Source organism: Hypanus sabinus, chromosome 11 (genome assembly GCF_030144855.1).
Source record: "Hypanus sabinus isolate sHypSab1 chromosome 11, sHypSab1.hap1, whole genome shotgun sequence".
Lineage (NCBI taxonomy): Eukaryota > Metazoa > Chordata > Chondrichthyes > Myliobatiformes > Dasyatidae > Hypanus > Hypanus sabinus.
This window is the reverse complement of record NC_082716.1, coordinates 110,225,962-110,240,728: the sequence shown is the minus strand read 5'-3', so window position 1 is coordinate 110,240,728 and position 14,767 is coordinate 110,225,962.

The window sequence follows — 14,767 nt, the reverse complement described above, 5'->3', positions numbered from 1 at the left end:
GACAACAAAGCACCAGACCATTCCAAACCTCACCGATAGAGACAACAAAGCACCAGACCATTCCAAACCTCACCAATAGAGACAACATAGCACCAGAATGTTCCAAAACTCACCGATAGAGACAATGAAGCACCAGACTGTTCCAAACCTCACAGATAGAGACAGCAAAGTACCAGACCATTCCAAACCTCACCGATAGAGACAACATAGCACCAGAATGTTCCAAAACTCACCAATAGAGACAACAAAGCATCAGACTGTTCCAAACCTCACCGATAGAGACAACAAAGTACCGGACCGTTCCAAACCTCACCGATAGAGACAACAAAGCACCACACTATTCCAAACATCACCGACAGAGACAACAAATTACCAGACCATTCCAAACCTCACCGATAGAGACAACAAAACACCAGACTGTTCCAAAACTCACCAATAGAGACAACAAAGCACCAGACAGTTGCAAACTCTCCGATAGAGATAACAAAGCAACAGACAGTTCCAAACCTCACCGATAGAGACAACAAAGCACCAGACAGTTCCAAACTCTCCGATAGAGATAACAAAGCAACAGACCGTTCCAAACCTCACCAATAGAGACAATGAAGCACCCGACAGCTCTAAACCTCACCGATAGAGACAATGAAGCTCCAGACCGTTCCAAACCTCACCAATAGAGAGAACAAAGCACCAGACCGTTACAAACCTCACCGATAGAGACAACAAAGTACCGGACCATTACAAACCTCACAGATAGAGACAACAACACACCAGAATGTTCCAAAACTCACCAATAGAGACAATGAAGCACCAGACTGTTCCAAACCTCACTGATAGAGACAACAAAGTACCAGACCGTTCCAAACCTCGCCGATAGAGACAACAAAGCACCAGACCGTTACAAACCTCAGCGATAGAGACAATGAAGCACCCGACCGCTCCAAACCTCACCAATAGAGACAACAAAGCACCAGACCGTTCAAAACCTCACCGATAGAGACAACAAAGGACCAGACAATTCCAAACCTCACCGATAGAGACAATAAGGTACCAGATCATTCCAAACCTCACCGATAGAGACAACAAAACACCAGACCGGTCCAAACCTCAGTGATAGAGACAACAAAGCACCGGAATGTTCCCCAACTCACCGACAGTGACAACAAAGCAACAGACCATTCCAAACCTCACCGATAGAGACAAATAATGTACCGGAATATTCCAAACTTCACCGACAGTGACAACAAAGTTCCAGACCGCTCCAAACCTCACCGATAGAGACAACAAAGCACCAGACCATTCCAAACCTCACCGATAGAGACAACAAAGCACCAGACCATTCCAAACCTCACCGATAGAGACAACATAGCACCAGAATGTTCCAAAACTCACCGATAGAGACAATGAAGCACCAGACTGTTCCAAACCTCACAGATAGAGACAGCAAAGTACCAGACCATTCCAAACCTCACCGATAGAGACAACATAGCACCAGAATGTTCCAAAACTCACCAATAGAGACAACAAAGTACCGGACCGTTCCAAACCTCACCGTTAGAGACAACAAAGCACCAGACCATTCCAAACATCACCGACAGAGACAACAAAGCACCAGACCATTCCAAAACTCACCGATACAGACAATGAAGCACCAGACTGTTCCAAACCTCACAGATAGAGACAGCAAAGTACCAGACCATTCCAAACCTCACCGATAGAGACAACAAAGCACCAGACCACTCCAAACCTCACCGATAGAGACAATGAAGCATCAGACTGTTCCAAACCTCACAGATAGAGACAACAAAGTACCGGACCGTTCCAAACCTCACCGATAGAGACAACAAAGTACCAGACCTTTCCAAACCTCACCGATAGAAACAACAAAGCACCAGACCATTTCAAACCTCACCGATAGAGACAACAAAGCACCAGACCATTCCAAACCTCACCGATAGACACAATGAAGCACCAGACCGTTCCAAACATCACCGACAGAGACAACAAAATACCAGACCATTCCAAACCTCACCGATAGACACAATGAAGCACCAGACCGTTCCAAACCTCACCGACAGAGACAACAAAGCACGAGTCCATTCCAAACCTCACCGATAGAGACAACAAAGCACCAGACAGTTACAAACCTCACCGATAGAGACAACAAAGTACCGGACCGTTCCAAACCTCACCGATAGAGACAACAAAATACCGGACCGTTCCAAACCTCACCGATAGAGACAACAAAGACACCGGACCGTTCCAAACCTCACCGATAGAGACAACAAAATACCGGACCGTTCCAAACCTCACCGATAGAGACAACAAAATACCGGACCGTTCCAAACCTCACTGATAGAGACAACAAAATACCGGACCGTTCCAAACCTCACTGATAGAGACAACAAAGTACCGGACCGTTCCAAAACCTCACTGATCGAGACAACAAAGGACCAGACAATTCCAAACCTCACCGATAGAGACAACAAGGTACCAGATCATTCCAAACCTCACCGATAGAGACAACAAAACACCAGACCGGTCCAAACCTCAGTGATAGAGACAACAAAGCACCGGGATGGTCCCCAACTCACCGACAGTGACAACAAAGCAACAGACCATTCCAAACCTCACCGATAGAGACAAATAATGTACCGGAATATTCCAAACTTCACCGACAGTTACAACAAAGTTCCAGACCGCTCCAAACCTCACCGATAGAGACAAAAAAGCACCAGACTGTTCCAAACCTCACCGATAGAGACAACAAAGCACCAGACCATTCCAAACCTCACCGATAGAGACAACAAAGCACCAGACCATTCCAAACCTCACCGATAGAGACAACATAGCACCAGAATGTTCCAAAACTCACCGATAGAGACAATGAAGCACCAGACTGTTCCAAACCTCACAGATAGAGACAGCAAAGTACCAGACCATTCCAAACCTCACCGATAGAGACAACATAGCACCAGAATGTTCCAAAACTCACCAATAGAGACAACAAAGCATCAGACTGTTCCAAACCTCACCGATAGAGACAATAAAGTACCGGACCGTTCCAAACCTCACCGTTAGAGACAACAAAGCACCAGACCATTCCAAACATCACCGACAGAGACAACAAAATACCAGACCATTCCAAACCTCACCGATAGAGACAACAAAACACCAGACTGTTCCAAAACTCACCAATAGAGACAACAAAGCACCAGACAGTTGCAAACTCTCCGATAGAGATAACAAAGCAACAGACCGTTCCAAACCTCACCGATAGAGACAACAAAGCACCAGACAGTTCCAAACTCTCCGATAGAGATAACAAAGCAACAGACCGTTCCAATCCTCACCAATAGAGACAATGAAGCACCCGACAGCTCCAAACCTCACCGATAGAGACAATGAAGCTCCAGACCGTTCCAAACCTCACCAATAGAGACAACAAAGCACCAGACCGTTACAAACCTCACCGATAGAGACAACAAAGTACCGGACCATTACAAACCTCACAGATAGAGACAACAACACACCAGAATGTTCCAAAACTCACCAATAGAGACAATGAAGCACCAGACTGTTCCAAACCTCACTGATAGAGACAACAAAGTACCAGACCGTTCCAAACCTCGCCGATAGAGACAACAAAGCACCAGACCGTTACAAACCTCAGCAACAGAGACAACAAAGTACCGGACCATTACAAACCTCACCGATAGAGACAACAACGCACCAGAATGTTCCAAAACTCACCAATAGAGACAATGAAGCACCCGACCGCTCCAAACCTCACCGATAGAGACAATGAAGCACCCGACCGCTCCAAACCTCACCGATAGAGACAATGAAGCACCCGACCGCTCCAAACCTCACCAATAGAGACAACAAAGCACCAGACCGTTCCAAACCTCACCGATAGAGACAACAAAGGACCAGACAATTCCAAACCTCACCGATAGAGACAACAAGGTACCGGATCATTCCAAACATCACCGATAGAGACAACAAAACACCAGACCGGTCCAAACCTCAGTGATAGAGACAACAAAGCACCGGAATGTTCCCCAACTCACCGACAGTGACAACAAAGCAAACAGACCATTCCAAAGCTCACCGATAGAGACAAATAATGTACCGGAATATTCCAAACTTCACCGACAGTGACAACAAAGTTCCAGACCGCTCCAAACCTCACCGATAGAGACAAAAAAGCACCAGACTGTTCCAAACCTCACCGATAGAGACAACAAAGCACCAGACCATTCCAAACCTCACCGATAGAGACAACAAAGCACCAGACCATTCCAAACCTCACCGATAGAGACAACATAGCACCAGAATGTTACAAAACTCACCGATAGAGACAATGAAGCACCAGACTGTTCCAAACCTCACAGATAGAGACAGCCAAGTACCAGACCATTCCAAACCTCACCGATAGAGACAACATAGCACCAGAATGTTCCAAAACTCACCAATAGAGACAACAAAGTACCGGACCGTTCCAAACCTCACCGTTAGAGACAACAAAGCACCAGACCATTCCAAACATCACCGACAGAGACAACAAAGCACCAGACCATTCCAAAACTCACCGATAGAGACAATGAAGCACCAGACTGTTCCAAACCTCACAGATAGAGACAGCAAAGTACCAGACCATTCCAAACCTCACCGATAGAGACAACAAAGTACCAGACCATTCCAAACCTCACCGATAGAGACAACAAAGCACCAGACCACTCCAAACCTCACCGATAGAGACAATGAAGCATCAGACTGTTCCAAACCTCACAGATAGAGACAACAAAGTACCGGACCGTTCCAAACCTCACCGATAGAGACAACAAAGTACCAGACCTTTCCAAACCTCACCGATAGAAACAACAAAGCACCAGACCATTTCAAACCTCACCGATAGAGACAACAAAGCACCAGACCATTCCAAACCTCACCGATAGACACAATGAAGCACCAGACCGTTCCAAACATCACCGACAGAGACAACAAAATACCAGACCATTCCAAACCTCACCGATAGACACAATGAAGCACAAGACCGTTCCAAACCTCACCGATAGAGACAACAAAACACCAGTCCATTCCAAACCTCACCGATAGAGACAACAAAGTACCAGACCGTACCAAACCTCACCGATAGAGACAACAAAGCACCAGTCCATTCCAAACCTCACCGATAGAGACAACAAAACACCAGACTGTTCCAAAACTCACCAATAGAGACAACAAAGCACCAGACAGTTGCAAACTCTCCGATAGAGATAACAAAGCAACAGACCGTTCCAAACCTCACCGATAGAGACAACAAAGCACCAGACAGTTCCAAACTCTCCGATAGAGATAACAAAGCAACAGACCGTTCCAATCCTCACCAATAGAGACAATGAAGCACCCGACAGCTCCAAACCTCACCGATAGAGACAATGAAGCTCCAGACCGTTCCAAACCTCACCAATAGAGACAACAAAGCACCAGACCGTTACAAACCTCACCGATAGAGACAACAAAGTACCGGACCATTACAAACCTCACAGATAGAGACAACAACACACCAGAATGTTCCAAAACTCACCAATAGAGACAATGAAGCACCAGACTGTTCCAAACCTCACTGATAGAGACAACAAAGTACCAGACCGTTCCAAACCTCGCCGATAGAGACAACAAAGCACCAGACCGTTACAAACCTCAGCAACAGAGACAACAAAGTACCGGACCATTACAAACCTCACCGATAGAGACAACAACGCACCAGAATGTTCCAAAACTCACCAATAGAGACAATGAAGCACCCGACCGCTCCAAACCTCACCGATAGAGACAATGAAGCACCCGACCGCTCCAAACCTCACCGATAGAGACAATGAAGCACCCGACCGCTCCAAACCTCACCAATAGAGACAACAAAGCACCAGACCGTTCCAAACCTCACCGATAGAGACAACAAAGGACCAGACAATTCCAAACCTCACCGATAGAGACAACAAGGTACCGGATCATTCCAAACATCACCGATAGAGACAACAAAACACCAGACCGGTCCAAACCTCAGTGATAGAGACAACAAAGCACCGGAATGTTCCCCAACTCACCGACAGTGACAACAAAGCAAACAGACCATTCCAAAGCTCACCGATAGAGACAAATAATGTACCGGAATATTCCAAACTTCACCGACAGTGACAACAAAGTTCCAGACCGCTCCAAACCTCACCGATAGAGACAAAAAAGCACCAGACTGTTCCAAACCTCACCGATAGAGACAACAAAGCACCAGACCATTCCAAACCTCACCGATAGAGACAACAAAGCACCAGACCATTCCAAACCTCACCGATAGAGACAACATAGCACCAGAATGTTACAAAACTCACCGATAGAGACAATGAAGCACCAGACTGTTCCAAACCTCACAGATAGAGACAGCCAAGTACCAGACCATTCCAAACCTCACCGATAGAGACAACATAGCACCAGAATGTTCCAAAACTCACCAATAGAGACAACAAAGTACCGGACCGTTCCAAACCTCACCGTTAGAGACAACAAAGCACCAGACCATTCCAAACATCACCGACAGAGACAACAAAGCACCAGACCATTCCAAAACTCACCGATAGAGACAATGAAGCACCAGACTGTTCCAAACCTCACAGATAGAGACAGCAAAGTACCAGACCATTCCAAACCTCACCGATAGAGACAACAAAGTACCAGACCATTCCAAACCTCACCGATAGAGACAACAAAGCACCAGACCACTCCAAACCTCACCGATAGAGACAATGAAGCATCAGACTGTTCCAAACCTCACAGATAGAGACAACAAAGTACCGGACCGTTCCAAACCTCACCGATAGAGACAACAAAGTACCAGACCTTTCCAAACCTCACCGATAGAAACAACAAAGCACCAGACCATTTCAAACCTCACCGATAGAGACAACAAAGCACCAGACCATTCCAAACCTCACCGATAGACACAATGAAGCACCAGACCGTTCCAAACATCACCGACAGAGACAACAAAATACCAGACCATTCCAAACCTCACCGATAGACACAATGAAGCACAAGACCGTTCCAAACCTCACCGATAGAGACAACAAAACACCAGTCCATTCCAAACCTCACCGATAGAGACAACAAAGTACCAGACCGTACCAAACCTCACCGATAGAGACAACAAAGCACCAGTCCATTCCAAACCTCACCGATAGAGACAACAAAGCACCAGACAGTTACAAACCTCACCGATAGAGACAACAAAGTACCGGACCGTTCCAAACCTCACCGATAGAGACAACAAAATACCGGACCGTTCCAAACCTCACCGATAGAGACAACAAAGACACCGGACCGTTCCAAACCTCACCGATAGAGACAACAAAGCAGCAGACAGTTACAAACCTCACCGATAGAGACAACAAAGCACCAGACCATTCCAAACCTCACCGATAGAGACAACAAAATACCGGACCGTTCCAAACCTCACCGATAGAGACAACAAAATACCGGACCGTTCCAAACCTCACCGATAGAGACAACAAAATACCGGACCGTTCCAAACCTCACTGATAGAGACAACAAAGTACCGGACCATTCCAAAACCTCGCTGATCGAGACAACAAAGGACCAGACAATTCCAAACCTCACCGATAGAGACAACAAGGTACCAGATCATTCCAAACCTCACCGATAGAGACAACAAAACACCAGACCGGTCCAAACCTCAGTGATAGAGACAACAAAGCACCAGAATGTTCCCCAACTCACCGACAGTGACAACAAAGCAACAGACCATTCCAAACCTCACCGATAGAGACAAATAATGTACCGGAATATTCTAAACTTCACCGACAGTGACAACAAAGTTCCAGACCGCTCCAAACCTCACCGATAGAGACAACAAAGCACCAGACCATTCCAAACCTCACCGATAGAGACAACAAAGCACCAGACCATTCCAAACCTCACCGATAGAGACAACATAGCACCAGAATATTCCAAAACTCACCGATAGAGACAATGAAGCACCAGACTGTTCCAAACCTCACAGATAGAGACAGCAAAGTACCAGACCATTCCAAACCTCACCGATAGAGACAACATAGCACCAGAATGTTCCAAAACTCACCAATAGAGACAACAAAGCATCAGACTGTTCCAAACCTCACCGATAGAGACAATAAAGTACCGGACCGTTCCAAACCTCACCGTTAGAGACAACAAAGCACCAGACCATTCAAAACATCACCGACAGAGACAACAAAATACCAGACCATTCCAAAACTCACCGATAGAGACAACAAAACACCAGACTGTTCCAAATCTCACCAATAGAGACAACAAAGCACCAGACAGTTGCAAACTCTCCGATAGAGATAACAAAGCAACAGACCGTTCCAAACCTCACCGATAGAGACAACAAAGCACCAGACATTTCCAAACTCTCCGATAGAGATAACAAAGCAACAGACCGTTCCAAACCTCACCAATAGAGACAATGAAGCACCCGACAGCTCCAAACCTCACAGATAGAGACAACAAAGCACCAGAATGCTCCAAAACTCACCAATAGAGACAATCAAGCACCAGACTGTTCCAAACCTCACCGATGGAGACAGCAAAGTACCAGACCATTCCAAACCTCACCGATAGAGACAATGAAGCACCAGACCATTCCAAACATCACCGATAGAGACAACAAAGCACCAGACCACTCCAAACCTCACCGATAGAGACAATGAAGCATCAGACTGTTCCAAACCTCACCGATAGAGACAACAAAGTACCGGACCGTTCCAAACCTCACCGTTAGAGACAACAAAGCACCAGACCATTCCAAACATCACCGACAGAGACAACAAAATACCAGACCATTCCAAACCTCACCGATAGAGACAACAAAACACCAGACTGTTCCAAAACTCACCAATAGAGACAACAAAGCACCAGACAGTTCCAAACTCTCCGATAGAGATAACAAAGCAACAGACCGTTCCAAACCTCACCGATAGAGACAACAAAGTACCAGACCATTCCAAACCTCACCGATAGAGACAACAAAGCACCGGACCATTACAAACCTCACAGATAGAGACAACAAAGCACCGGACCATTACAAACCTCACCGATAGAGACAACAATGCACCAGAATGTTCCAAAACTCACCAATAGAGACAATGAAGCACCCGACCGCTCCAAACCTCTCTGATAGAGACAACAAAGCACCAGACCATTCCAAACTTCATCGATAGAGACAATGAAGCACCCGACCGCTCCAAACCTCACCGATAGAGACAATGAAGCACCCGACCGCTCCAAACCTCACCGATAGAGACAATGAAGCACCCGACCGCTCCAAACCTCACCAATAGCGACAACAAAGCACCAGACCGTTCCAAACCTCACCGATAGAGACAACAACGCACCAGAATGTTCCAAAACTCAACAATAGAGACAATGAAGCACCAGACTGTTCCAAACCTCACCAATAGAGACAACAAAGCACCAGACCATTCCAAACCTCACCGATAGAGACAACAAAGCACCAGACCATTCCAAACCTCACCGATAGAGACAACAAAGCACCAGACCATTCCAAACCTCACCAAGAGAGACAATAATGTACCGGAATATTCCAAACCTCACCGACAGAGACAACAAAGTACCGGACCATTCCAAACCTCACCGATAGAGACAACATAGCACCAGAATGTTCCTAAACTCACCGATAGAGACAATGAAGCACCAGACTGTTCCAAACCTCACAGATAGAGACAGCAAAGTACCAGACCATTCCAAACCTCACCGATAGAGACAACAAGGTACCAGACCATTCCAAACCTCACCGATAGAGACAACAAAGCACCAGACCATTCCAAACCTCACCGATAGAGACAATGAAGCACCAGACCACTCCAAACCTCACCGATAGAGACAACAAAGTACCAGACCACTCCAAACCTCACCGATAGAGACAACAAAGTACCAGACCACTCCAAGCCTCACTGATAGAGAAAACAAAGTACCAGACCATTCCAAACCTCACCGATAGAGACAACAAAACACCAGACCGATCCAAACCTCACCGACAGAGGCAAGAAAGTACCAGACCATTCCAAACCTCACCAATAGAGATAACAAAGTACCAGACCATTCCAAACCTCACCAATAGAGACAACAAAGTACCAGACCATTCCAAACCTCACTGATAGAGAAAACAAAGTACCAGACCATTCCAAACCTCACCGATAGAGACAACAAAACACCAGACCGATCCAAACCTCACCGATAGAGACAACAAAGTACCAGACCACTCCAAGCCTCACCGATAGAGACAACAAAGTACCAGACCATTCCAAACCTCACCGATAGAGACTACTAAGTACCAGACCATTCCAAACCTCACCGATAGAGACAACAAAGTACCAGACCATTCCAAACCTCACCGATAGAGACAACAAAGTACCAGACCATTCCAAACCTCACCGATAGAGATAACAAAGTACCAGACCATTCCAAACCTCAGCAATAGAGACAACTAAGTACCAGACCATTCCAAACCTCACCGATAGAGATAACAAAGTACCAGACCATTCCAAACCTCAGCAATAGAGACAACAAAGTACCAGACCATTCCAAACCTCACCGATAGAGATAACAAAGTACCAGACCATTCCAAACCTCAGCAATAGAGACAACAAAGTACCAGACCATTCCAAACCTCACCGATAGAGACAACAAAGCACCAGACCACTCCAAACCTCACCGATAGAGACAACAAAGTACCAGACCATTCCAAACCTCACCGATAGAGACAACAAAGCACCAGACCATTCCAAACCTCACCGATAGAGATAACAAAGTACCAGACCATTCCAAACCTCGCCGATAGAGACAACAAAGCACCAGACTGTTCCAAAACTCACCGATAGAGTCAACAAAATACCGGACTGTTCCAAACCTTACCGATAGAGACAATAAAGTACCGGAATATTCCAAACCTCACCGACAGAGACAACAAAGCACCAGAATGTTCCAAAACTCACCAATAGAGACAGGAAAGAACCAGACTGTTCCAAACCTCACCGATAGAGACAACAAAGCACCAGACAGTTCCAAAACTCACCAATAGAGACAACAAAGCACCAGACCGTTCCAAACCTCACCGATAGAGACAACAAAGCACCAGACCACTCCAAACCTCACCGATAGGGACAACAAAGCACCAGAATGTTCCAAACCTCACCGATAGAGACAACAAAACATCAGACTGTTCCATACCACACCGACAGAGACAACAAAGCACCAGACCATTCCAAAACTCACCGATAGAGACAATGAAGCACCAGACTGTTCCAAACCTCACAGATAGAGACAGCAAAGTACCAGACCATTCCAAACCTCACCGATAGAGACAACAAAGTACCAGAACACTCCAAGCCTCACCGATAGAGACAACAAAGTACCAGACCATTCCAAACCTCACCGATAGAGACAACAAATTACCAGACTGTTCCAAACCTCACCGATAGAGAGAACAAAGTACCAGGCCGTTCCAAACCTCACCGATAGAGACAACAAAGCACCAGACAGTTCCAAAACTCACCGATAGAGACAACAAAGCACCAGACCATTCCAAACCTCACCGATAGAGACAACAAAGCACCAGACAGTTCCAAACCTCACCGATAGAGACAACAAAGTAACGGACCATTCCAAACCTCACCGACAGAGACAACAAAGTACCGGACCGTTCTAAACCTCACCGATAGAGACCCAAAGCACCAGACCATTCCAAACCTCACCGATAGAGACAACAAAGCACCAGACCATTCCAAACCTCACCGATAGAGACAACAAAGCACGAGACCATTCCAAACCTCACCAATAGAGACAACAAAGCACCAGACCGTTCCAAACCTCACCGATAGAGACTGCAAAGCACCAGACCGTTACAAACCTCACCGATAGAGACAACAAAGTACCGGACCATTCCAAACCTCACCGATACAGACAACAAAGCACCAGACCATTCCAAACCTCACCGATAGAGACAACAAAGCACCAGATCTTTGAAAAACCTCACCAATAGAGACAACAAAGCACCAGACCTTTCCAAACCTCACCGATAGAGACAACAAAGTACCAGACCATTCCAAACTTCACCGATAGAGACAACAAAACACCAGACCGATCCAAACCTCACCGACAGAGGCAAGAAAGTACCAGACCATTCCAAACCTCACCAATAGAGACAACAAAGTACCAGACCATTCCAAACCTCACCAATAGAGACAACAAAGTACCAGACCATTCCAAACCTCACTGATAGAGAGAACAAAGTACCAGACCATTCCAAACCTCACCGATAGAGACAACAAAACACCAGACCGATCCAAACCTCACCGATAGAGACAACAAAGTACCAGACCACTCCAAGCCTCACCGATAGAGACAACAAAGTACCAGACCATTCCAAACCTCAGCGATAGAGACAACAAAACATCAGACTGTTCCATACCACACCGACAGAGACAACAAAGCACCAGACCATTCCAAACCTCACCGATAGAGACAACAAAGTACCAGACCATTCCAAACCTCACCGATAGAGACAACAAAGCACCAGATCTTTGAAAAACCTCACCGAATGAGAGAACAAGAAAATACCTGACCGTTCCAAACCTCACCGACAGAGGCAAGAAAGTACCAGACCGTTCCAAACCTCGCCAATAGAGACAACAAAGCACCAGACCATTCCAAACCTCACTGATAGAGAAAACAAAACACCAGACCGATCCAAACCTCGCCGACAGAGGCAAGAAAGTACCAGACCATTCCAAACCTCACCAATAGAGACAACAAAGTACCAGACCATTCCAAACCTCACTAATAGAGACAACAAAGTACCAAACCATTCCAAACCTCACTGATAGAGAAAACAAAGTACCAGACCATTCCAAACCTCACCGATAGAGACAACAAAACACCAGACCAATCCAAACCTCACCGATAGAGACAACAAAGTACCAGACAACTCCAAGCCTCACCGATAGAGACAACAAAGTACCAGACCATTCCAAACCTCACCGATAGAGACTACTAAGTACCAGACCATTCCAAACCTCACCGATAGAGATAACAAAGTACCAGACCATTCCAAACCTCAGCAATAGAGACACCAAAGTACCAGACCATTCCAAACCTCACCGATAGAGATAACAAAGTACCAGACCATTCCAAACCTCAGCAATAGAGACAACAAAGTACCAGACCAATCCAAACCTCACCGATAGAGACAACAAAGCACCAGACCACTCCAAACCTCACCGATAGAGACAACAATGTACCAGACCATTCCAAACCTCACCGATAGAGACAATAAAGCACCAGACAATTCCAAACCTCACCGATAGAGATAACAAAGTACCAGACCATTCCAAACCTCGCCGATAGAGACAACAAAGCACCAGACTGTTCCAAAACTCACCGATAGAGTCAACAAAATACCGGACTGTTCCAAACCTCACCGACAGAGACAACAAAGCACCAGAATGTTCCAAAACTCACCAATAGAGACAAGAAAGAACCAGACTGTTCCAAACCTCACCGATAGAGACAACAAAGCACCAGACAGTTCCAAAACTCACCAATAGAGACAACAAAGCACCAGACCGTTCCAAACCTCACCGATAGAGACAACAAAGCACCAGACCACTCCAAACCTCACCGATAGGGACAACAAAGCACCAGAATGTTCCAAACCTCACCGATAGAGACAACAAAACATCAGACTGTTCCATACCACACCGACAGAGACAACAAAGCACCAGACCATTCCAAACCTCACCGATAGAGACAACAAAGTACCAGGCCGTTCCAAACCTCACCGATAGAGACAACAAAGCACCAGACAGTTCCAAAACTCACCGATAGAGACAACAAAGCACCAGACCATTCCAAACCTCACCGATAGAGACAACAAAGCACCAGACCGTTCCAAACCTCACCGATAGAGACAACAAAGTAACGGACCATTCCAAACCTCACCGACAGAGACAACAAAGTACCGGACCGTTCTAAACCTCACCGATAGAGACCCAAAGCAACAGACCATTCCAAACCTCACCGATAGAGACAACAAAGCACCAGACCATTCCAAACCTCACCGATAGAGACAACAAAGCACGAGACCATTCCAAACCTCACCAATAGAGACAACAAAGCACCAGACCGTTCCAAACCTCACCGATAGAGACTGCAAAGCACCAGACCGTTACAAACCTCACCGATAGAGACAACAAAGTACCGGACCATTCCAAACCTCACCGATAGAGACAACAAAGCACCAGACCATTCCAAACCTCACCGATAGAGACAACAAAGCACCAGATCTTTGAAAAACCTCACCAATAGAGACAACAAAGCACCAGACCTTTCCAAACCTCACCGATAGAGACAACAAAGTACCAGACCATTCCAAACCTCACCGATAGAGACAACAAAACACCAGACCGATCCAAACCTCACCGACAGAGGCAAGAAAGTACCAGACCATTCCAAACCTCACCAATAGAGACAACAAAGTACCAGACCATTCCAAACCTCACCAATAGAGACAACAAAGTACCAGACCATTCCAAACCTCACTGATAGAGAGAACAAAGTACCAGACCATTCCAAACCTCACCGATAGAGACAACAAAACACCAGACCGATCCAAACCTCACCGATAGAG